The sequence below is a fragment of the Felis catus genome, chromosome E2 (genome assembly GCF_018350175.1).
Source record: "Felis catus isolate Fca126 chromosome E2, F.catus_Fca126_mat1.0, whole genome shotgun sequence".
Taxonomy (NCBI): domain Eukaryota; kingdom Metazoa; phylum Chordata; class Mammalia; order Carnivora; family Felidae; genus Felis; species Felis catus.
The window spans coordinates 52,154,781-52,179,394 of NC_058382.1; the positions used below are offsets into that span (position 1 = coordinate 52,154,781).

Below are 24,614 nucleotides of genomic sequence, written 5' to 3' on the forward strand. Positions count from 1 at the left end.
CCCCTGCCCCCTGCCATACCTTCTTGGGTCTGGCACGCCGACTTTATGAGCCAAGAGAGCTGTTCCTGGGTTTCCTTACTTCCAAAACAGTCGGTAGGGGCAGGTACCTTTGAGAAGCAGGGAAAAGGGACTTCTGTGATTAAACGTAAAGGAAAGAAGAAGAAACTACACCGTGGAAAGAGAAGAATATACATTCTTTTCGATAAATTGGCTTTTGCAGTTACCGCTCTCTTTACTACTTGGGTAGAGGGGAGAGAGCCAGAAGTCCTATGGTTAAGCGGGTACACACTTACTCTCCCTAATGTCTTTTTGGGGCAGAGCGGCACAAGAGCGTCCTGTACCCACGCACGCCGGTTAGGAAAACGCATGCCCTTGAGATGCGGGAGACCTAGCTGAGAATCACACATCCCAGAACACTAAGCAAGAGTAGTCTCCACAGTTTATTGAGCGCCCGTGACAGCCAGACATTTTCCTGCTTCCTCCAGAACCATAATCACGTTCATCCCTCAAAATGTCCCTGAGGTTTTACTGTTCCCATTTTATAGATGAAGAACTGAAAGCTCAGGAATGAGTGACAGCTTATTCAAGGCCATGCGGTATCAGGACGTGAGCCCCGTGCATCTGACCACCAGTCCCGGGGCCCGGCCACTGCGCCGCGAGGCTCCACGCCTGCCCTAAGTGGGGTGAGCGGCAGGTCAAAACTGATCTTCCAGTCGGCCCCACCACCGGCTTCCAGCCTACTGTCCTTGTCACTTGACTGCATCCTCACATATCCTGCTTTCCTGCCTCTCCTGTCCAAGAACTCAACACCCAACGTCATTGCTAAGAAAGGAAGTTGTTGGGGGTGCCTGGGTGGCTCCGTCAGTTAAGCGTCCAACTTCGGTTCAGGTCGTGATCTTGAGCCCCGCATCGGGCTCTGTGCCCACAGCTCAGAGCCTGGAGCCTGCTTCAGATTCTGTGTCTCCCTCTCTCTCTGCTCCCCCCCAGCTTGTACTCTGTCTCTGTCTTAAAAATGATAAAGAAACATCAAAAACAATTAACAACAAGAAGGAACTTTTTGCCTCACTGAACCTAGCAGCTCAGTCCAGGAGAGAAGTATGCTGGGTTCAGACTCAGAAGACAAAGCTTTGTGGTGGGCTTCCCACTTCCCTACCCCCAAATGCGTAACCTGCCTCAGCCTCAGTTTCATCATTGGCTAAATGGGAAGAACAGTGTCTACCCAATAAAGTATTTGCAGGAATCAATGAAACTCACGTCCCATCTGCGTTCAGTGAGTATTTGTTGAATGAATGAATGATTGATGAGTGCATTCATAAATATGAATAGAAAACAGAACCGGGCACTAGTGAGTGGTAAAGTGGCCCAGATGCCTCTCTCTCTGTAGTCTTGTAAGCTGTTATGTGTAATTGTACACCGGATAGAAGGCTCTATACACATTGTAGTCTCTGTAAATAGTGACCCATTCAATTTTTCAGTATACCAACTGAGCAACCATACCTGCAGCCCTGGTGTCCTGTGTTGTGATTCTAAGAATCACATCTACATACATTTGCTTCAGGTGAGGCCAAGGAAATCCTCACTTTCTGACACTTCTGGCTTTGGACTTGAGTCCCTGTCTGTTTCTTGACAATCCAAAGGAATGCCGGCCCCATGAACTTCTTAAACATACACAGGGGCTCCTGGTCTGGAGTCTTCATCTGGTTGCTAGAATGTTTAAAGAAGGATTTTTGTGATTCTTATAGGCTGACACACTGGCTGTCGTCTGTTGTTTTTCTAATCTCCCAGTAAACATTTGGAAAGTGAAGGTTTCGGCGTGTGTGTGTGTGTGTGTGTGTGTGTGTGTGTGTGTGTGTGTTTCCCTTACTTTGAAGAGTAAATAAAGCCATCAGATTTCGTGCGTTTTCTTCCATGTCCGCTCAGATGCTGCTGCTGCGGGTCTGTGGAGTGATTGAAATATTTGCAGCCTGTAGAGCAGCAGGCAGTATTGATGGATTTGGGGAATGCCGTTTGACAGTTACAGGCTCCTGTGAGGCATTGCAGGCTCCTCGGAGCCAGAGATGGAAGCGGGGGGCTGAGTGACAAGATTCTTCCTGTATGTCTCGAACCATATCAATCATGGGCAGAACCTCACTCCTGCGGGGAAAACGTGCTGGGAGCCCGGTGGGAGGCAGTGCTGTTTACCCTCCCAGCCCCCTGCAACCACACAATTAAAACCAAGGAACAGAACAAAGTCGGGCCACAGAGGTTTTCGCTAGCCCCCCCATTCCTTGTTCGTTGGGAGGCCCTGTAATTAGATCACAGCTTCTTCGTTCTTTTGGAAAGATTTAGAACAATTATCACACACGCTCTGCTGCTCTGAGTGGAAACATGATTGGACAACTTTTGGAACTCGTGTTGATCTAAGACGGCGATTCTGGGTTTTCAACCCCTCACCAGCTGTGTGACCTGGGACACATAACTATTCTGAGCCACAGGATTTGTTTTTCTCCCTCGAAACAGGAACTGAATATATCTCCACTGTTCTTTATTGGCCTAAAAAAATCAGAGACAATATGGACAAAATGGCCCAAACTTTGTTTCCTAGTGAAAGAAATATCTAGAAGTCCAAGTCCTATCGTATATAATTCTGATACAGGGAAGACTTAATTGTGGAAGTTATGAATCCTGACTTGCCCATGGATGAACATACCCTCCATGTAATCAAAAATATTTTATTTCAGGGGCGCCTGGGTGGCGCAGTCGGTTAAGCGTCCGACTTCAGCCAGGTCACGATCTCGCGGTCCGGGAGTTCGAGCCCCGCGTCGGGCTCTGGGCTGATGGCTCAGAGCCTGGAGCCTGTTTCCGATTCTGTGTCTCCCTCTCTCTCTGCCCCTCCCCCGTTCATGCTCTGTCTCTCTCTGTCCCAAAAATAAATAAACGTTGAAAAAAAAATTAAAAAAAAATATTTTATTTCAAAGGCATGGCTTGTGGCATTTAAGATGTTTCAGGCACTAACCAATAATCCATTGACCTCACCTTTGCTAATGAGGTCGGAAGGACATTCAAAAAAGCTTATATTAGCCACTTATACAAAAAAGGAAACCTGGCCTATCTCAGCATTAACAATGGTGAGGAGAAAATTCTGTTAATTTAAAGTACCAGTAAGTTCTACCCTATATTGCTAGCTCTTTGTTTCCTGGGATTAAAAAAAAAAAACAAACGGATTACAAAATAGGCTCGATGAATCTAAATATAGTTTTGCTGGGCGATTTACTAATGACGGGCGCTTTTTGGGTATTAACATACCGCAAGTGGTGTGAAACCAAAGGCCCGCGGAGGTGATCTCGCTGTTTGGAAAGCTGGATCATCCCTCAGATTCCCAGCTTGCTGTGTCTTTCGCGTGTCGGGCAGGGCTCTGCTTTGCAGAGCAGGACATGACCTCTTGGGGGCTTGTCTCTCCTAGGAACTTCCTCCAAGGTGAGTGATAGGGCCTAGTTGTTCTTTGTTTCAGTTTGGCAGTAGTGCTAGAGAAGAAAATATATTTTTATGTGTTCGAACGGCAGTTAAAGAGTATTCCAGATTCCTCCCGACCTCCCCCCCTCCCCACACCCCCAAAAGGCATGTTCCCTAGCCAAGGCCCACATGGCTTTTCTTTGCTTTAAGTGCTCCTCATATTATCTTGACCTTAAAGTTTACAGGGTAAAGGAAACATTTATGGAACAGTTAAGACCAGTTAGAACATAACGACTTGCCTCATTATCACACTCTACAAATCTCCACTTTACAGAGTTCACTTCCCTGTCTCCTTTAAACTTGTGTTTGGCCTGCAAATACTGTTACTGGTGTTCACAGATGGAAACACAGGGAACTGCTCATTCCTTACCTCAACTGTGCCAAAAATAAGAATCTTCAAGAACTCATAAAGTAATTTAACACCACATTAATAAAAGGAGCACAATTTTGAATAATTTTTGTAAGTACATGTTTGAGTTAGTAATAGGATTTTTTTTTAGCTGTCTGTTCATATATTTCATCTGCTTAATAAGTAAATAGCTCCTACGAATCAACAAGCTAAAATTAAAAAAAATAATAGTTGTAGGACAATTGGCAAAATTCTAAAACATCATTCAAATGACCAATAAGTATTTGGAAAATATTCAGGTTTACGAGCAAGGAAGAAACAGCTTAGAATAGAAACTGTATTCAACCTTTATACATGAAGTTAATTAACCTTTAATTAACAAAGGTTAAAACTGTTAGCATATTATATTGGAGCAGGGCAGAAGTGGGTTTTCTGAAACATTGTGCGCAAGAAATAGAATTCCTCATTTCATTTCTCAGGTTTAATGTGGAGGTCACTAGCAAAAGTTTTCTTTTTTTTTTTTTTTTCAACGTTTATTTATTTTTGGGACAGAGAGAGACAGAGCATGAACGGGGGAGGGGCAGAGAGAGAGGGAGACACAGAATCAGAAACAGGCTCCAGGCTCCGAGCCATCAACCCAGAGCCTGACGCGGGGCTCGAACTCACGGACCGCGAGATCGTGACCTGGCTGAAGTCGGACGCTTAACCGACTGCGCCACCCAGGCGCCCCATAGCAAAAGTTTTAAAAATGTTTTTCACCTAAGATTTTCATAAGTGGAAAAAATATGTTAAAGGAATACTTAAAGACACATCCACAAATTTACGTATAGGGATGTTTATGCCTGTATTATTTATACTATAAAAAAGGAAGCACTAAAAATATTTAACTATTGAGTTAAATTATGATGACCCCAAGCATAAAATACTATGCAATTCACAAAAATATAAACTAAAGCAAATGTAGGAAGTTGAAAATCTCAGATTGTGGTTGTATGCTTTTACGTTGTTTCTCTTTAAAAATATTTATTAAAACTTAGATGAAAAATGAAAGATTATCAACATTTTCTTTGATTCATAAAATACTTTTTTCAAACGACTATAAAACTACATAAAATTATTTAAACATGAAGTTTAATTAAAAAAAATTTTTTATAGTGTTTATTTTTGAGAGAAGAAGAGAGAGAGACAAAATGCGAGCGGGGAGGTGCAGAGAGAGAGGGAGACACAGAATCTGAAACGGGCTCCAGGTCTGAGCCATGAGCCCAGAGCCCGACGCGGGGCTCGAATCCATGGACCATAAAATCATGACCCGAGCCGAAGTTGGATGCTTAACTGACTGAGCCACTCAGCTACCCTTGAAGTTTAATTTTCTAAAGAAAATTAAGTCACATCACATATCATTATAAAAATAATTTGAAATTGTCGCATGGACTGTCCATCTGGTGAAGGGAATCGGTATCTAGCTTGATGCATGTTACATCTAGTTCTGCAAATACACACAATTAAGAGTGATAGCAAGGCCTTCATATTGGCCACTACCCGCATCTGCTGTGAATATCTGCCAGTCTTTAAGTGCCTCTCACATCATGAACTGGGACACAAGAAAACGGATACTCTGTGCTTGTGGGACACAATACTTTATTATACAAGAATCTTTCGGATTCAGGCTATCTGAGAGAAAGGATTTGACAAGTTAATTAATTTGTCTTTTCTGTTATCTAAAAGCTTGTAAGACTCAAATACTCCTGATACCCAGAAGCGTTTTCTATTTTTGAACTTGGAAACAGTGCACCAGAAACCACAAGGGCATTCAGATACAGTGGTCTTTTGTTTCAAAGATGTAGGGTAAGAGAGACGTGGAGCAGCGGTTTTCTGGGGCCTGACTGGTGGCAGTCACCAGAGTGGATGTTTAGGGTACGTGCCATGCTATACAGGTGCTCAGCAGCAGATCTCAGGTAATGGGGGCATGAGTGCGTTTCCCAGTGAATGTATTTTTTTGGGGGGAGGTGTGGTGTATGGTGCTTTCTAAAGGTTGGGGCCTAGGGCAGGTGTTCATCTTCTGTGGGTCCCAGGCCAATACTGTATTCAGATACCCATTCAGCCATTCAGTCCAAAATGGCACTCGATGTTTTTAGACATGGTTGTAGGCATTGGGGATGTAGCGGTAAATGAAACGAAGACACCCCCCGCCCCCCGCCCCGGTCATGGAGCTTGTGTTCCCCAGGGATGTGCAAGAAAACTGGAAAGCAAGTTGAGATCAGCTCGAGGAAAACCCTATATTCCTGTTTTAGGAATGTGAACTTCTATAAGGGTGGGGGCAGGGTTTAGTGAATTGTTTTCCTTATTTTATTTATTTTTTTTTTGTTTTTATTTTTGAATAGGGATTTTTATTTACTTATTTATTTTTGAGTAGGGAATTGTCCATTTGAGGAAACAGGATTTTAATAAGATTTCTCTAATAAGTATTATGTAGAGTTGTTACTCAATTGACTTTGAGGATAAAATACTAATTAAATACAATGAAAGCTTGTAGTAGAACTATATCAGTTTTAGACCAGTTGGAGGACTTTTTATTTTTATTTTTATTATTTTTTTAAATAATACCGGACCTATCCTTTTTGTCCTGTGATTCGTGTCTTGGTAAGTGGCAATAAAAGAAAAGTTTAGATTTCACACAAAAGCTTTGTGAGCTCACCGAGTTTATTTCAGTTTCTATTTATCCACTTCTAAATGAGCCAACTGATGTTGTGCTCAGTTCTTTTTTTTTTTTTTTTATGTTTATTTTTGAGAGAGATAGAGACAGAGTGTGAGTGGGGCAGGGGAAGAGAAAAGGGAGACAATCTGGAGCAGGGTCCAGGCTCTGACCAAGCTGTCAGCACAGAGCCTGGCGCGGGGCTTGAACTCACAAACTGCGAGATCATGACCTGAGCCCAAGTCGGACGCTCAACCGACTGAGCCACCCAGGCGCCCCTGTGCTCAGTTATTTCAAAGATAATGGTAATGTTTGCAGAATGAGCCAATGTTCCCAATTTGAGATTGTGACAACCTTAAATTTCGTGGAGACAATTGACCTCTTTTTTGACTCAGACAGGGCTGGTCCTGGTAGGTAATGTGCACATAAACAAATGAGTATTTAGCTTCATGACTCAGTGTGTTACATTAAAGATAGCAAGTCTAGCATTTTTGGTGAGTTGACAGGGATAAGAAATTGGGAAAATTTAATTTTACTGGCACCCTAATTAAAATTGGGAGGTTTCCTAGGAGAATTTAATACTCTCTTTTGTATCCGCTGTGGTTGTACTTACCACTGCTTTATTTCTTTTAGATTAAAACTATTTTAAAAGGAAAGTGATAAAGACATTGTTCGGTGTGATTGCTATCCAGTGCTTTATCCGTATTCGGTTTAGGTATTATAGGGCTTGTATCTTGTGCGATTCATCTGAATTATCCTAAGTGATTAGTTTGCATTTCATAACTGGGTTGACTTGATGCTACAGTCATGGAAAGAGAGGTGCTACCATCTCCTGTGTTCTGGATCAGAAATACCCCATCCCTCAGTGGGACTTATTGGGGGACATAGAACTTCTATCTCAATCGTGTCTTATTTCCATGATGATTGAATTTCCATGATGATTAAAATGACCGCAATGTGTGTGTTTTCTTTAAATAGCTCTTAGGAGTCTACCTGGCAGATAATGCTTGCTAAAATAAGCTGGTGATGTTGTTAATACATAATCAATGAGCATTAGGAAGCAGGAGCTGGCTGTCAATCATCTGAATACACGTGGTAAAATATATACCACGTCGTCTTGACTGAACTGTGGCCTCCCGCACGTTTTGTCTTTTCGATGGCTCAGCCTTGGCTGATCACCTTGGATTCATTCTGTGGGGACATCTTTCATTTGCTTCAGGACTGTGTAATGTGCAGCTCGGAGAGGCATGGGTCTCAGTAATGCAGAGCCCCACAGTTTTTAAGGATGGGTGGCCAGCCTGGGTGCGAATTGCTTGCCTACAGTGCCTGCCAGAGTCCTCCACCTTCATGGAGACAGAAGGACTAACTGGGAGCCCCACTTTGGAATGGAATTCCGCTGCAGTTAATCGTAAATGTTGGTAGCTACCATAAATGATGTGCAGTGGCTTCCGGTAAGTTCTTTTCGCTCCTCTTGTCCAAGAGAGCAGATGAGTGCCTTTTTGTGACTAAGAATACAGCTCCTCACTAGAGCCTTGTCTGGGGTTCCCTGTCTGGCTCATTGTCTTGTACCTTTTTCAAGAGCCCCATGAACTTATGGATGATTTGCAGTCTCTTCTTTTGTTTTATTTAAAATTTTTTTTTTAATGTTTATTACTCATTTTTGAGAGAGAGAGTCAGAGCATGAGTGGGGAAGGGGCAGAGAGAGAGAGGGAGACACAGAATCTGAAGTAGGCTCCAGGCTCTGAGCTGTCAGCACAGAGCCCGACGCGGGGCTCGAACTCACGAACTGCGAGATCATGACCTCAGCCGGAGTCGGACGCTCAACCGACTGAGCCACCCAGGCCCCCGCAGCCTCTTCTTATTCAGTTACATCCCCCTCATATATAACGCTGGCCCCTGCTTTATGTACGTGCAGAGTGAGACCCAAGTTCCCTGAGTTCTTTGCACGGACTGCTCTGACCAGCCGTGGTCCATGCTGAGGCAGTGTTTAAACTGCTCTTGTCTAGAAGAGTCATGTTCTGTTTGGGGTCCCGCCTGAAAACTGCCTGCCTGCTCTCTAAATGTACGTTGTCCATCCAGAGGAATACCTCAAGGTCACCCCTGTTTTCACTTTTTCATGTCTGCAGCCTAGGGGCTGCTTTAGGCTAGGGCGGGTCTTCCTTACCAGCCCTCCTGTACCACGGAGTCTGGGAGATTAGTCAGGAGGTCTTGCCTTGATGACAGTGGGTCATTTGTTTCCAAGGAGACATAATTAAAAACGAAACTCACTTGAAACTTCAGGAGGGATCATATGACTCAGCTGAGTGTCTTTTCCTTTTTTCCCTTTTTAATGCAGAAAGCTCCCAAGGACATATTTTGGAAATAGCGTTTGGTTGTGAAAAATGTGGAATCTAAAAAAGTATTGCCTGAAGATGGGAAATCTTTAATACAAATTTCTGGGGCTTTTGAGGAATCAGTGGATTGTGGAGTTATAGTTCTTCATTGCTGAGATAACATAGCTGTACTTCATTAGATATTCGTGACATGTTGAGGGGGTGATAGTCAACCTTCCCCCGGTGGGCCGGAAGTCGCCCTTGACCCTGAGCTGAATGACTTAATGATGCTGATGGATGATGGTAGTGATAATATCTACCACTTATTTTACGTCTGCTGGATGCTAGTGTTAGGCTAGTTGGTCGATGCAGGTTCTCACGTATTCATTCCGGCATTCCTACGAGATGGATAGGATTGTCTCAATGTTCCGGGACGGGAGAAATTATGGATCAGAAAAGTTACGGCTGCCTGGAACTGGAAGTGAGGTTTGTACTCTGGATCATTTCTCGGGAGTCAGAACGAACTAGGAAGGGGGTGGCCGCTCTTCCCCAGTACTGCCACATTTCCACTGCACCCCTAGGGTGTTAACAGAAGTGGCATAATCTTTGCCCCTTTGTAATGCTCTTGGTCCGTAGCTCCCCGAGCCATTCCTTTCTGGTCTTCAGGAGCATGGTCTGTTAACCCTTTCCGGTACCCAAGGCAGCCCTTACTGTTCATGCATGAGGATGGCTTACTTAGGAAGGTCCCGGCTACCTTCTCTGTTCTCGGGGTCCTGATCCCGGGGCTGATACACCTGGTAAACTCAAGGTGAGCTCTTTTCTGATTCTCTCATCTGTGCTTGTAGGCCGTCCACGTGGTCAGACTTGCTGAAGTGCCTGTTGTGCGTGTTGTGACCTTTGCGCCTGGACCTCAGACTTCCCTTTTCAAGTGTAGCTAGTGTAAAATTACTCCCTCTACTTGCTGCCCCATTCATAAAGTCTCCCAAGAGACTCAACACCCGGTGATTGGTGGTTGGGTCGGAGAGATAATGCTTTATATTTATTTATTTATTTATTTTTTAAATTTGTGTGTGTGTGTGTGTGTGTGTGTGTGTGTGTGTATTTTTCCTCGAGAGACCGAGTATGAGCAGGGAAGGGGCAGACACTGGGACACACAGAATCCAAAGAAGGCTCTAGGCTCCGAGCTGTCAGCACAGAACCCAACACCCATGCACCGTGAGTACATGACCCCAGCTGAAGTCGGACACTTAACCGACTGAGCCGTCCAGGCTCCCAGAGAGTGCTTTATATTTAAAAGATGTCCTCCTAACTACATGAAGGAAAAAGAAGGACAAGAACGTCACCCATAGTCCCCTTTTGGAGTGATTCTTCCCCCCTAGTTTTGTCTTACATTTGAGTTGAACTGCATCTGTATTTTTGCAGATATACTTGCAGTTGTGGGGCCTTCTCACTGTAGAAGAATCTGTGATGGAAACTACGTGCTGGGGAGTAAGGGCCACTATGGAGGCCCCGGTACTGAGATCTCAGTCCAAGGCCCCGGATGCAATACCACAGGTTCTAAATCACGTGCATGCGGTCACATTTTCGCCTTTCTAGTGATGTGATGCAGGGTCTTGTAGGCCCACGGTTGTAACACCTCAGGTTTTTCTCCACCCGTTCTGGCAATTTGCATTTAGAATTTGCCTGTGTAAGTTATATTTTAGATCAATAATGCAAATTCGAAGACCCGGTAGGGCCCAAGGCCTCATCATGTCTGACTAGGCCTCTATGAATTTGAGAAATAGGGAATATACACACCCTCTCTTTCCTGTTTTCCCCATAAATTGTAAACAGTACCAGTTGTTTGTAAGTGAACTTGGGAGTGCTTTTAATTGGTGGTGGGGCATCTATTTTCATCCACCAAATATATTTTGAGCATCTCTTAGGTACAGAGTGTCCTGCCTGGCCCTGTTGGCGGATTGAGGGGTCTAGAAAACCACTTTTAATTTTTATTTTAGAGAGAGAGAGCACATAAGGAGGGGAGAGGCACAGAGGAAGAGAGAAAGAGAGATGGAATGAATATGAATCTTAGGTAGAGCCTGATGTGGGGCTTTATCCCAGGACCCTGGGATCATGACCGCTGAAATCAAGAGTCACTCAACAGAGTGAGCCACCTAGGCACCCCTAGAATGGCACTTTTACTCTCAAGGTGTCTTCAGTGTATTTGAGGAGAACTCTTTGCTTATTTATTTATTCAGTCAATTTTATTCAGGATCAGCTATACAGCAGCCACTAGCCTGTGTGCTGGGGACTCACAGATGGTAATGGAGGCCGATTGTCGTTGAACTGGCTGTCTCTGGATGTCCGCCACGTTCTGAAGGTGCTAACTCTCTGGCAGATAAGGCCTAAATTCCGCTTAACGAAAGGTTCACGCAATGAAAATGTTAAGAGAGCGCCAGAGGGGAAGGGACGGGGAATCAGGGGGAATCAAAGATATCCCCTGTCTTAGATGGTGTGTGATTAATAGCTCCTGGGACGACTGAGTCTTGGGCCATCAATGACAGACTGGTCTGGGATGCAGGGAGGTGGCAGGCTAAGAGAAAAGTCGTTTGTAGATGGCCTCACTCTGACCGTCAGAAATGTGGGACTTGATACCATTGTGGTAGTAGCCTGGGAAGGTATTTGCATCCTCCTCTGAGGGCTTTTGGAAAACTATCAGATGGCCACCACAAAAAGTAGTATTCATCCTGGCTGGACGCAGAGGCTTGGCTATTCAAGCTTGTGTCTCTCTCCATTCCTACACTGTAGCAAGCCAGCACTTAGGGGCTTGAACCCTGTTCTCTCAGCCCCCTCAGACAAGAGTGATTCTCACTACCCTGTCGATCTAGGCCGTGCCCAGGTCTTTGCTCACAATGGACCAACCCGCCTCATGTGGCATCTCTGAACACCAGTCCTGGTGGCCACTTCTGATTCGTCCAGCTTGGCTACGTGTTCACCCCTTGATTCAGCAGGTGGGCTCGGGCCCCCTGAGAAGTTTTTGGGGTTGGAGGTGGTGGCCCTGAGGTGATCGAGAGGCTGTCGTCAGAAGAAGGAGCTATGGACTCAGGACAGGTAAAAACAGATGTCCGTTAGAGTCGTGCAGTAACTAAATGCACCCTAATCAATCCTGTTGGCCCCAGCCAATTTGTTACTTAAGATGAGACTTTCATGGCTGTGCAGAGACGTGGTGCTAGGGGCTTTAAACAGAAAAAGAGAAGGGACCACTGGCCCGTTTTGTTCCTCGCAAATGGTTTTCAGTTTTATAATTTCCGACGAGAAAGCCCGAGCCGACACCCTGCTGGGATGATTTTCTATTTACCTGCAGTAAGTGGAAAGGGTGTCCGCCTCCCCCTGCCCACCTGCCTCCAAGAAGGCCCAGTCCCAGGCTCTAGAAACCTCTCCATGGGACGGACTGAGCGGCATGCTCTCTGGCCTGGCCGTGTGGAAACAACCTTGCTCTAATTCATCTTTTGAAACTCCAGCCTGCTTGCCGCCTCCAGAGTTTTCCCTTAATGCAGCCGACAAGTGCGTGTTTGGCTGTGATGCCTTGTTGCTGTAGAGCGGTGAAGTGTGCCTTTTTTCTCTGGGTGGCTCGCTCCTGGCCATCTGCCCTAAGTGTGTCTGTGACTGCCGTAACGGAGGTCGCTTCTTGGGTCTTGATCATTCTGAAGTGACATTTGGTGTTAATTTACTCGTCACCACGGACGGCCCCGGGGACCCACTTGGGATAAGGTGAGTTATAGGCCATGCAGCAACTTTCCTCCCAGTGACCCGTCTGAAAGGCTTTTTCAGGCCCTCACAGCAGGGAGTTGAGAGAGGAGTTAAGAGGTTTTATTCTTATATGTTTGGGGAAATTATGCCTCCCTGCACCCTGCTTAGGAGATGACAGTGTTCTCTGTTTTCTCCCAAATTATGCCCCTCTTCGTAGGGTAGGAGGAGGAGTTCCCGTGAGTCGTTAGGAGCGAGCCTAACTGGGGCTGGAGAACACGCGCGGGGACGCCCTCAGCCCGGGGCACAGATCATGCTCATGGCGCTCTGCCTTGAAAGCCTGTGGGGTTACCTCTGGCTCCTGCTCTTCCCCTCTCGTCATTAATTGCTTCTTTTTATCTCAAATGTTGATTTATTTATCGTGAGAGAGAGAGAGAATGCACACCACACGAGAGAGTGAGTGCAAGCAGGGGAGGGGTGGAGAGAGAATCCCACGCAGGCTCCATGCTCAGCACGGATCCCAACACGGGGCTCGATCTAGTGACCTCGAGGTGGTGACCGGAGCTGAAATCAGGAGTCGGACACCCAACCGCCTGAGCCACCTGGGCGCCCCTTCACTGCTTCTGTTACTCGTACATCCCGGATCCCAAGGGAGCATAATTGTTGCCCGAATCCTCAAAACAGTGGGAGTCATTTGACATCCATGCACTGTCCGTCTTTGTGTTCTCCCCTACCTGAGACTCGCCCTGCACTGCAGGTGGGGTGACATTGGAAGGAATGGTTAACAACAGAACAGCACCCCAGTGTCTTGGCTCATTCTTCAGGGGGCCGGGCCCACCCACGGGGAAGGACTTGGCCCCAGAAGGACAGCTCCATGAGGGCAGAAAGTTTTGTCTGCTTTTTTTCCACAGCTGCCTCCCCACTTCCTCAAATAGTTCCTGGTGGAAGATAGGGACTCCTTAAGTGCTTTGTTGAGGGAACGGGATACCTAAGGAAGTTGTCTGTCCTGTGTCCTACAACGCTGGGCTCGCCTCATGTGTAATTTTATTTCTAAAATAAAATGGTGTGGTAGGTGTTGTTACCCCATTTTACAGGCGAGGAAACTGAGGCATAGAGCTGTGAAGGAGCTTGCCCAAGGTTACAGAACTCAGCCCCAGGCCTGTCTGATGTTAAAGCCTAAACAAGCGCGTCTCCTTATGTTGTATTGGCCTTAACGGAAAGGGGCCTACAAATAGCGGCTCGTGGGCCCAGTCTGGCCTGCTGGGGTTTTTGTACAGCCCGAGAGCTGAGAGTGGCTTCACATTTTTACATGTTTGAGGAAAAAATCAAAAGAAGAATAGTGTTTTGTGACACGTGAAAATTAAATGAAAATCAAACCTCAGTGTTCGTAAATAAAGTTTTATTAGAACACAGCCCCACACTCCTTTGTTTATACGTTGTCTGTAGCTGCCTTTGCACCATGATGGCAGAGTTCAGCCGTCGGGGCAGAGACCTTATGGCCCCCCAATCCCACAAAATATTTACTGTCTGGTTCTTGGCAGAGGTTTGGTGGCCCCTCCTGTAGCTTCCCACATCTGCCTTTGTTCTTCTTATTTGTTGCTTTCCTGGGAAGGCAGGATAGCGTAGCAGTCACCAGAAGGCTTTGGGGTTAGACCACGAGTCCATTTTGTCTCTGCACTGACTCGTTGCAGGAACAACATTGCGAGCGCCTTGATTTTCCTCTTTTCCAGATTCCTCATCAGTCACGTGGAAGTAACACTGTACCCAGTGCATCGGGTTGCGGGTTGCGTGAGGATTAGCTGTAGGAATGACCACATGTCGCTAGACTCATTACTTGAAACATCACTTGGTACCTGATAAATGCTGGGTACATGCCAGTTACTGTTTCCCGTCATCCATCCCTCTCTCTCTCTGCCCCTTCCCTCACCCCCTCTCTCCCTCATGCACACACATGTAATTTTCTATCTTCTGTTTATCTGAGCCAGAAGAGAACATACTTTTTAGTCGTTCGGCCTTGCTTAAGTGTGGAGTGGTTAATGTAGCCGCGCGGAAATTAATTGCTTGTTTTGTTGTGATATAATTAAGAACTTAATTAAAAATGGATAACTCTAACTTTTCACTTCATTTTCTCCGTTTGCACAATCTGGGTATTTTATTTTGTAGCCCATTAAAATTTGAAGGTGAGTGTTAAGTGTCAGTAACTTTGATGAGTCTTCCCGGAGGCGGTCCGACGGGAACGCATTTTGTGTGCCTTGCTGGGGGTGGCGTTTGCAGGGTCTTGTGAGTGCTGAGCCCCCGAGGAATGCAGTCACCGGCTGGGAAACCCAGGCATGTGCATCAGGCCCATGGGGGTCCACTGGCCATGGTCTCTTTCAGAGACTGGCCTTGGCGGACCTTCTTCCTACTCACCCGGGCTCCTTCAGGTCCCTGTACAGTTAGGATAAGTTCTCTGGGATTTTCATCTGTAAATTCCGCCTTTCCTGTGGCAGGCTGGGATTGCATAAATGACTTCGTGGAATGGAGCAAAGGAGAATATGGTATTCCTTAAAACAAAAAAACGAAACAAAAAAACACTCCCACTCCCCACCATCGGTAAGTGGAGCAAACTTGAGACTGTATACATTTGAAGTCGTCTGTCATCACTTCCCTGTCACGGGCTTCAGTGTTATCAGCCCGATTCACTGTTGCAGCTGAGCATGGCCTATTCTGCCCAGAGCTGGCTGTCCTGAGATCCTGCTGCCTGCCTTCACGGTCCCTCCAGCAATAGTTTTGCACTTGCAGGAGAGGAAGCGCACGACCCAGTACCATGCAGAGCCAGAATTGCCTTCCAGGTTTAGGTGATTCCCAAACTGCGTCCTCCTAGCCCACCATCTCCTAGGATGGTCAGTGGGTTACGTGGGTGGAAGGGAGGATGGAAAGAAAGCTAGTCCAGCCGTTGAGCAGGTTCCCCAAAGGAGCCAGGTGGAAATAAGTGAAGAGAATAAATGGCTTGCCCATCTTATAGTTTTGTTTCTTTGGTTTTAGATTTCTTTTTTTTTTCAATTACAAAAGAAATGCATGCTTATTTGAGCAGTTTTTTTTTTAAGTGTAGATCTGTATACAGGGGGACTTAAACTCCCTCATTTTACTCTGTATTCCTCCCCTCAACCCTGCCTCCTTCCCTGGTAATCATAGTTAATAGCTGGTGTATTCTTGCATATTCTTTGTTCACGTTCACATGTGCAACACACACGCTGAAGACTGTGTTCTTTTTCTCCAAAGTAAGTGGACACATACGTTCCCATCCCTAGATAGTATACAAGATCTGCCTTCCAGCCAGTAAGTACAGTTTCAACATATTCTTTTTAATAGTTGCATAATATTCTGTAACCTAGGCCAGCAGGTTGCATCCAGCTAAAAGGACATGTGTCCGAATGGAATTAAGAGCTTCATACATAATTTCTTGATTTTGATGAAGGAGTTTTCTTAATAGATATCTCAGACATGACTTTAGGCTGCAAGGCATATCATAGGTGGAACTTTTTATGTCACAGGTGGGCCTAATTATCCTTGATTAATGTGCTGGAAAACCTGATAGAACAGAGACTCAGGAAGGGACACTGAGGAAGGTCTGGATCATATGTTATTCCGAGCCCCATAAGCAGCCTCTGTGCACACAGCAGGCACTCCGGTTTGTCTCTGCCGATGCTTAACACAGTGAGTTATGAGACAGGGAGAAATCTAGACTTCAGCCACCGTTTAACAAACTGGTGACTCGGAGTTCAGCACTCTGGCGTTGCCGTCCTCATCAAAGGCTATATCTTTATCTAAAATTTATTAGCCAGCTTCAAACCTGTTTGCCAGCTCACTAATGGAAGCCTTTTGAATCAATTTGCTCCTATAATTTAAACAGCATTTCAATGTATATTGTCGGAGCAGAAAGGAGTTGAAGCTCCTAGCCAGTAGAATTAATTATTTATTATCCTTTTCATAAATACTTTCCTAGACCAACCTAACTGAAAAAATGCTTAGGCTGTTTAAAGCACACACACACACACACACACACACACACACACACACACGGACACAGTGTTTTCCAATGGCTAATTTGAAAAATGTCACCATATTAGTTTTCATTTACGTCTGTCAGGAAACATTTATATCTACACATAAGAATTTTTTTTCCCCTTTCACCAGATTTTTTTTTTTTTTTGCAGAGTATGCATTTAATTCACATTTACAAATTGGTTTCTGTTTTTAACTAAAGGCACTTTTTCAGCAGAAAAGATGTGTATGATCTAACTTTTAATCTCAGTGGCATGAGCCTTGAAATGGCCAACTTCCTTTTCATGAGAGCACTGTTTAGAAAATATAAATCTGCTTGATTAGTTCAGAGGAAGGATCTTCAGATTAAGCTAGTGTTAGTTAGCGTTGGTTTTTTTCTTCCGTTGATCATTGTGGGGAAACAGAGTTCCTCTGGTCTCTCCTGGCTTTGCACATCTTGGGAACGGTAGTGACAGCTTTCGTTTTGGACTATCTTTTCAAGGAATTCTGTGGAGTAAAGAACACAGGACGATAGAGATAGTGTTTCCTATGGGAGCGGAGGGGAGGGTTGTTTGCTGTCTAGTATATGGAAGATAATGTCTTCCTCCAGCACTAAGTTGAGGTTGATTTGCCTGAGAAAAGATTTGGATTCCTCGTCTCACTGTTTCTCTTCCATGACTCACACCCAGTAAGGGTGCAGCATCCACCTGTTCTGCATCAGCCTTGTGGGACCGGGGGACAGAGGTGACTGGAGCTGATACCGAAATGGACTTTGCACTGTTTGCACTCTTGTGAGCAACAAGTACTTTGTATCTGACCTTGGAGTCTCGTGTCTTCTACTAGCTCTCACAACACGTGGCAGCTGGCTACTTAGATTACAAATAGGGTGAAATCTTAGATTCTTCACAGTTTGAAAATTACCAAATCAGTAACAGAGGTTATAAAGAGCTAGGTAGGCATGAGCAAACTGTGGCCTGCTTGCTAAATCCAGCCCACAAGCCTGCTTTTCCAGACCCATAAAAATATAACAAACAAAAATAAAAAAACAAAGACTGTATGACAGAGACCACATATGTTCCCATAGACGAAAGTATTTACTAAAGCATTTACTGGCCCGTTACAGGAGAAATGTGCTAAGCGCTGATACGGAGAAAGCTATAAGTACAGCGTCTGATACATCGAAGGTACAACAGTTATAACAGCAAACAGTGAAATACTGTTAATTATGTATACTGTCCATTCACTAGTGCCCTTCACCCTCACAGCTGTCCTGTGAGGTGCGTACTTCCATCCTCTTCCTACAGGTGAGCACAAGAGTGCCTTTATTACCGTCTTTTCTGAATTATAATGGGGAGACTGGTTAACTTACCCAAGGTCACACAGCTGGTAAATGAATGGTGGCAGTAACCCTTTAGAACCCAGGCTGCCAGACTCTGAGGCCCATGTTCTTAACACTTTGTTGCCTCACTATGATGGGTATTCAAATCCTTGAGTTCTTACTCTGCACCTGTTAGGTGCCTTTCCGTGCTCTTTGTAGCCCTCTGCGGTGGGCTTGCCTTTTGCAGATCTAGACATGGAAGCTCTTGCGAGCGTGAAGCCTTACCCAAAGTTGTGTCACCATCAGCATTGGTCCCAAGACTCAGATCCCAAGGCCGTCTGGCCCCAACGCTGATACTCTTTTCACAGCTTATTCTACGGCAAAGGCAGCCATTATTTTGGCCCATTTTCAAAGTGACGAGCTGGAATATTTTACAGCTTTCTTAAATTAATTCTTCATGTTGGTTATAAATCACTTCCTCTACATTGATGGGCCTGTGTATTTTTTGGACATTTGTCTGGTCTTTAGATACTTTGGCCCCTTTAAGGATGATGTATCTTCTAAAATGGGACATAAAAGGGAACCGAAGAGGAATCTTAAGGTGCTCCATATCCCTCGATCCATCGTGAAAGAGCTGGAAGTGAAGCTTCCCAGATGGGGCGCCTGGGTGGCTCCATCTGTTAAGTACCTGACTTTGGCTTAGGTCATGATCTCATGGTTCATGACTTTGAGCCCTGCGTCGGCTCTGTGCTGACAGCTCAGAGCCTGGAGCCTGTTTCCGATTCTGTGTCTTCCTCTCTCTCTGCCCCCCCCAACCCCCGCCCCATCTCTATTTTTGAGAAAATAAACATTATAAAATGTTTTCTCAAAAATAAACATTATAAAAAATAAACATTATAAAATAATGTTTCTCAAAAATAAACATTATAAAAAAAAAAGACAGCAGCCCCTGGGTGGCTCAGTCGGTTAGGCGTCCAACCTCGGCTCAGGTCATGATCTCGCGGTCCATGGGTTCGAGCCCCATGTCGGGCTCTGGGCTGACAGCTCGGAGCCTGGAGCCTGTTTCAGATTCTGTGTCTCCCTCTCTCTCTGACCCTCCCCCGTTCATGCTCTGTCTCTCTCTGTCTCAAAAATAAAATAAACGTTAAAAAAAAAATAAAAAAAAAAACAAAAAACAAAAGGTAGAATACTTTTTCCTCGGAAACTTAAGTGGATTCACTGTCAAATTCCTTGTTTTTGTTTGGGTAAAACAGTTGCTCTGAAAGGCCCCATCGTCTTATAGTCCTACCAGTCTTTAGTGGTTTCCACTTTTTTGTTTAATCTGGGATAATCTGATATTAAATGAAGATTTTTATGTTATCTCCTAGAACTCTGGAAGTCCACCCATATTAAGCCCATTATTTTAAATCCCATTTTCCAGGTAACTGAGAATAGATGTGTGGATGCTATTCTATGTCATTTTGAGCCATATTTTAAAAAAAAAATACTTTTGATGATTTTATGTATCATCCCCTCCACAGATGGTCTTCTCGTCCACCTGACTTTAAAATCTGCTTTAGTCTTGGGAATTTTGCTTAGGTTGAAGGAATGAGCGTGTGTATCTTGTCAGAGCAAATCACAAGCCCATGTAAACTCACTCTTGCTTCCAGCATCTCGTTCATAGAAACTACAATCTGCTGAAGTTTCATATTGTTGTAACCTAGAAGCATGCCCATATTTATCACCCCTGGGCTGCTTTAGCATTTGAATATTACTGGAAATCTCGAAAGATCCTGGGAGCCAGTCATGAGAATTTTACATCTCTTAGTTCTTCAAAATCTAGGTGTAGGCAGAGAGCGCATGTAGTAATTCAGTTAAATGTCCCCTTTTCTTGTTTTCCTGATGGGAGCTCAGTGTTTGTTTGCCCCATTGAGGAGGAGGCTTTGGGATGAGTGATTGTCTCTTGTCCTCAGATTTGCCTTTACTTCTTGGTCATTAAGGAGCTCAGTCTTTCCAGCAGTGAAAACCTTTTCTACCAAGTTAATGGCGGCGGGTGGGGGAGGGGCCTGGTGAGGCATTTTGTGAGCACGCAGTCCAAAGAGCTTGGGGAATTTTGTTAGTCTGCCTTTCCTGTCTGGCTTTATTTTTTTATTTTTTTATTTTTTTCAGGGATTACCTAATACACATTGTGTGCTTCCGTGTCAGGCAGAGCAAGGTTCCCATCCCAGCCAGGAGACCATTGATAAGCTCGTCAAACTTTTGGAGCCACAGCTAGCTTATTTGTAAAAAGAAAATGGATTTATTTATTTCTGTATGACACCTTACACCTAAACTTTGAAGCTTAGACCAACAACCAATTCATTTTGCCTGGTGATTTTTCTGAGTTAGGAATTCAGCCATGGCTCAACTGGATGAATCTTTTTACTCCTTGTGGCATTGACCAAGGTCTCTCAGTGGCACTCTGTTGGTGGATGAGTTCCTGGCATTCAGCTGGTCTAGGGTGGTCACTCATATGCATAGCACCTTCCTGGGGGTGATTAGGATACTGGGGTCACCTGGGCCTCTCGCCTCCCACGCCTGTGCGTGGCTTTCTGACATGGCAGTCTTAGCGGAGGCAGATTTCTTATGTGGTGACTCAGGGCTTCCAGAGAACGTGTTCTAAAGGACAGGATGTAGAAGCTGGCAGTTTCTTAAGGTCTGGGCCTAGAGACTGGCATGATATTACTCCTGTGGTCAAAGCAGCCACAGAGCCCACTCTGATTCAAGGGGAACAGACATACACCCACTTTCCGAGATAGAAGTGTCGAAGAATTTGTGGCCCTCTTGAATCTGCCGCTGTGGGTATAATAGCGTCTACCTTATCACCTGCAGAGTAAGTCCAAGCTTTCTGAAGACTGAATGAGATGTTCCTGTAAAGCACCAAGCACCTTATGTGGGTGATGGGAAATGTCCAGGACATTGTAGCTGTTCGTAAGGGCAATTAGAGTAATAACGCTACATCACAATAAGAACAATGCTGTTTTTCTCCATGACAGTCTATGCCTGTTGTTTGCAATTAGAAAGGTCGAGCCAGTGAGAAATGGGGCAGCATGGTTTCCTTTTGCCTTCTACCTCCACAAGGCGATGTCCTCAGCAGCAGGTACAGTGAAGAGTTGAGTGTTTGTCATCAGGGCTCCATCTCAAATTCAGAGGCACCCCAGTAAATGGTCATTGACTGCAGGTGATTTCTCCTTGGCAATTTCTTGCAGCCTCTCCCCCCCCCCCAATCTGCACTCTAATTCTGAGCATTGTGTCTCATTTTTGTCAGTGGCAGAATGTTTGATCTGTCTCTGCACCTCCCAGGATCCCTTCTGAAATCGATTCCTCTCATGCTGTCCTTTGCCTTACCGTAGTAGAGATCTGGGTGCGTCCACATGACGAAAACCATTCATGAGCTTCCCCTTGGGTAGCAGTCAAGTCCAAACTTGCTGGCATCTAACTCTTCCCTCAGTTGGTCCCAGCCAGCTTCTCCCACCGTATTCCCCATTCAGCTGCACCTGCTAAGTTTCTCCCAAGGACCAGTGTTGAAGGGTGGTGTGGAAATCAGATTAACTCACTTGGTTCCTTGTCCAGCTCCGCACAGAAGTGTTTTTCCGCCCTGAGCCTGGCCTCCACTGGACCAGACAGAGAGCAGCATGTATTCAGACAACTCATTCATTCAGTAGACATTTACTGCATCCATAGAAGCCATAGAAGGAATTTGGAGCTGAAGTGTGAAATTATGGGACCTGCCTTGCAGGTGTCCATTCTGGCAGCTGGGTGAGAAACGAGGGTGGAGGGGCCTGCTGGCAGATGCTTCAGGTCGCCCAGGCGAGAGGTGTCTGCACAAACGTGGTTGCGCTGGGTACAGAGTGGAGGAGATGGTTTGGGAGGTAGGAAGGAGCTGAAATCACAATATGGTCAACACCTGTAGGGGGTGATATTCGAGGCCAGTGGAGAAGGAAGGGTGAAGGCTAGTGATCCGTGGACCGTGGAGTACATGGCAGAGCCATCCATGATGTGGGATGTAGGACAAGGAGTGGATGGGAACACAGGAGTCCACGGTAGCGTGTGGGGTTCAAGGCTCCCGTGAGGCCTCCAAGTGGAAGTGATCTGTCGGCATCTAGATTTAGATCTGGCAGTCAGGGATGCGGACGGGAAGGAATTTGTCCTGGCATGATTGTATTGGCCGATTTGGACTGGAGAACCCCGCATTTAACTGAGGTGTCCTGCTTGCCTTGCAAATGGCTGATTTTCAAATTACAAGCAAATATATTCCTAACATCCTAATGGACTCTCCCATTGTACCCTGCACTTCAGCTGAACTAGAATCTTTTCTTGCTTCTGTTCCTTTCCTGCTGTTCCTTCTGCTGGGATGGCACTCCCCATTTTTACCCTCCCTGCCCCCTCCCCTACCATCCTCCTGTCTCCTGATGTCTGACTCCTGCCCATGCTTTGAAACCCTTTGTGTTTCAAGGTTGTAGCTGCTCAGAGTTAGCACCACATTTTCCTACCCTCCAAATGCCTTTTTTTTTTTTTTTTTTGGTCTTTGGTGCATTTAGCATATAACAAATTGTATTATATTAGTTTCTGAACTCTTCGTGGTTCCCCTACTGGTTTGTAAACTCCCTTGAGGTCAGAGTGAGGTCGGCTTCCCCTCTTTTTGCAGATTTCATACCTTACATAGTTTTCTATCATTTTTTTTTCAACGTTTTTTATTTATTTTTGGGACAGAGAGAGACAGAGCATGAATGGGGGAGGGGCAGAGAGAGAGGGAGACACAGAATCAGAAGCAGGCTCCAGGCTCCGAGCCATCAGCCCAGAGCCCGACGCGGGGCTCGAACTCCCGGACCGCGAGATCGTGACCTGGCTGAAGTCGGACGCTTAACCGACTGCGCCACCCAGGCGCCCCAGTTTTCTATCATTTAATAGCTCAGACAGTACATAGTTCCTGTCTTCCTTGAGCTGTACCTTTCCTGCGCCCCTGAGCCCTGTAGGATTTTGGCAGAATTAGATCTTTTTGCATCAGGTATTCCGTGTTGCTGATCAGAGTAAGGATGTTGAGTCTCTGTGCCTCAGAGACAAGGGGTTGATTACTTTCTAGCATAGTCCTGTGTTTTGGCCTCAGGCTCTGTGTCCTTCCTGGCGTATTAGACTCTGGACTTTACTAAGCTAACTCTCAGCCCGATGACTTCTTGTTTCACCTGTCCCTCACTGCTTTCCTTCCCTGGATCGGGGATTCTCTTTGGGGAAGGGAAAGTAACAGAAATTCTTTTTCCTTGAGTGCCTGGTGGATTCCCAAGCAGCCCTCCGCAGAAGTATACCGAGTCCCTACTGGCTGCAGAGATGAAAAGTAACATTCTCAAAAGTAGCCCGACAGTTTTTCCCCTTTTTTGGTCTGTTTTTGGTTGTATTAATTTCCTGTGCTTCTGGTCCATTAGTTTCAGGTTACCATGTGAATCAGTCCAGTTTAGGAAGCAGTGAGTGCTGCCCATGTGGTAGGCTCCTGCCTACATGTGGCTGACACAGCGTCCCCTGCGGAGAGAAGATTTGACTATAGATCTAAACCATGGCTGAATCCAGCCTGCAAGTGTGTGTCTTTGGCCCTCATGTTTCATTTTTTTTTTTTTTTTAACAATTACTTATTTTTGAGAGTCAAGAGGGGGAGGGGCAGAGAGAGAGAGAGAGAGAGAGAGAGAGAGAAACACCGAATCTGAAGCAGGCTCCAGGCTCTGAGCTGTTAGCACAGAGCCCGACGTGGGGCTCGAACCCACAAACCGTGAGATCATGACCTGAGCCGAAGTCAGTGTTTAACTGCATGAGCCACCCAGGCACCCCTCATTTTTGAAATGGAGAACGTTTACTCAAAACGTTGATTCTTGGTTTGTCCCCCCACAACTTGCCAGTGTTCCAGGAACCCTGGCCCCATGTTTCGCAGAGCTGAGCTGGGCTCAGTGGCTGTCATAGTTGGAGGGACAGGGGGCATCCACTCCAGGTCAGCTCACTCTCGCCCATCCCTGGGGTGTCACCCCAGGGGTGACCTGCCCTCCCCCAGGGGTGACACACCCTGGGGTGTCACCTGCCCTCCCTTCCTCATTGACATTGCCTGGCTGGTCCACAGCCATCACCTGCAGCCTCCGGCCTCCCTGCTGGAGTGTGCTGAGTGTTGTGGTGGAGCGGAGGAGGGCCTCTTCAGCCACACCGGGAGTCACAGGCCCAAAAGTGCATCTCTAGGGATGACTGATTTAGGCAGGTGGAGAGGGTGGTGAGGCAGTCGCCCCAGGCAGAAGCAGAGCGCTAAAAACAAAACAGCACAGGGTGCTCCGAGTAACGGTGCCATTAACCACGTACTTCACTGTCTCTACTTTGGAGTGGAAGGTGGAAGAACGGGGCTCGGAGGGGTCGACAGGATTGCCCCGATCGGTTCATTGTGGAATCTTGCTTATGGCGATTGTCCCTCGATACAACACTTCCAGCCCCAGAAAAATCCAGTGAAAAAGACATTCACCCCCAGTGGTTTGTCCATCAAAGGCCCTTTAGTGGGTATGAGAGGTTACAGAAGCGGTATCAGGACACCCGATCGCGTGAGTGGTAACGAGTAGCCCCGGGTGAGAACCCCCTTTCTTTGAGTGTGATCCCCACCCGCTCTCCGATTGTGGGGAAGTTCAGTTCTTTAATCCCAGACTCAGTCTCCCAGTCGGTCAA

General features: G+C 45.9%; 1 protein-coding gene across 5 annotated transcripts in view; it reads left to right on the forward strand.

Annotated features, from left to right (window-relative positions):
* The window catches only part of WWOX (WW domain containing oxidoreductase), a 983,070-nt gene that overhangs the window by 134,571 nt on the left and 823,885 nt on the right, over positions 1 to 24,614 (forward strand). The window lies entirely within an intron of this gene.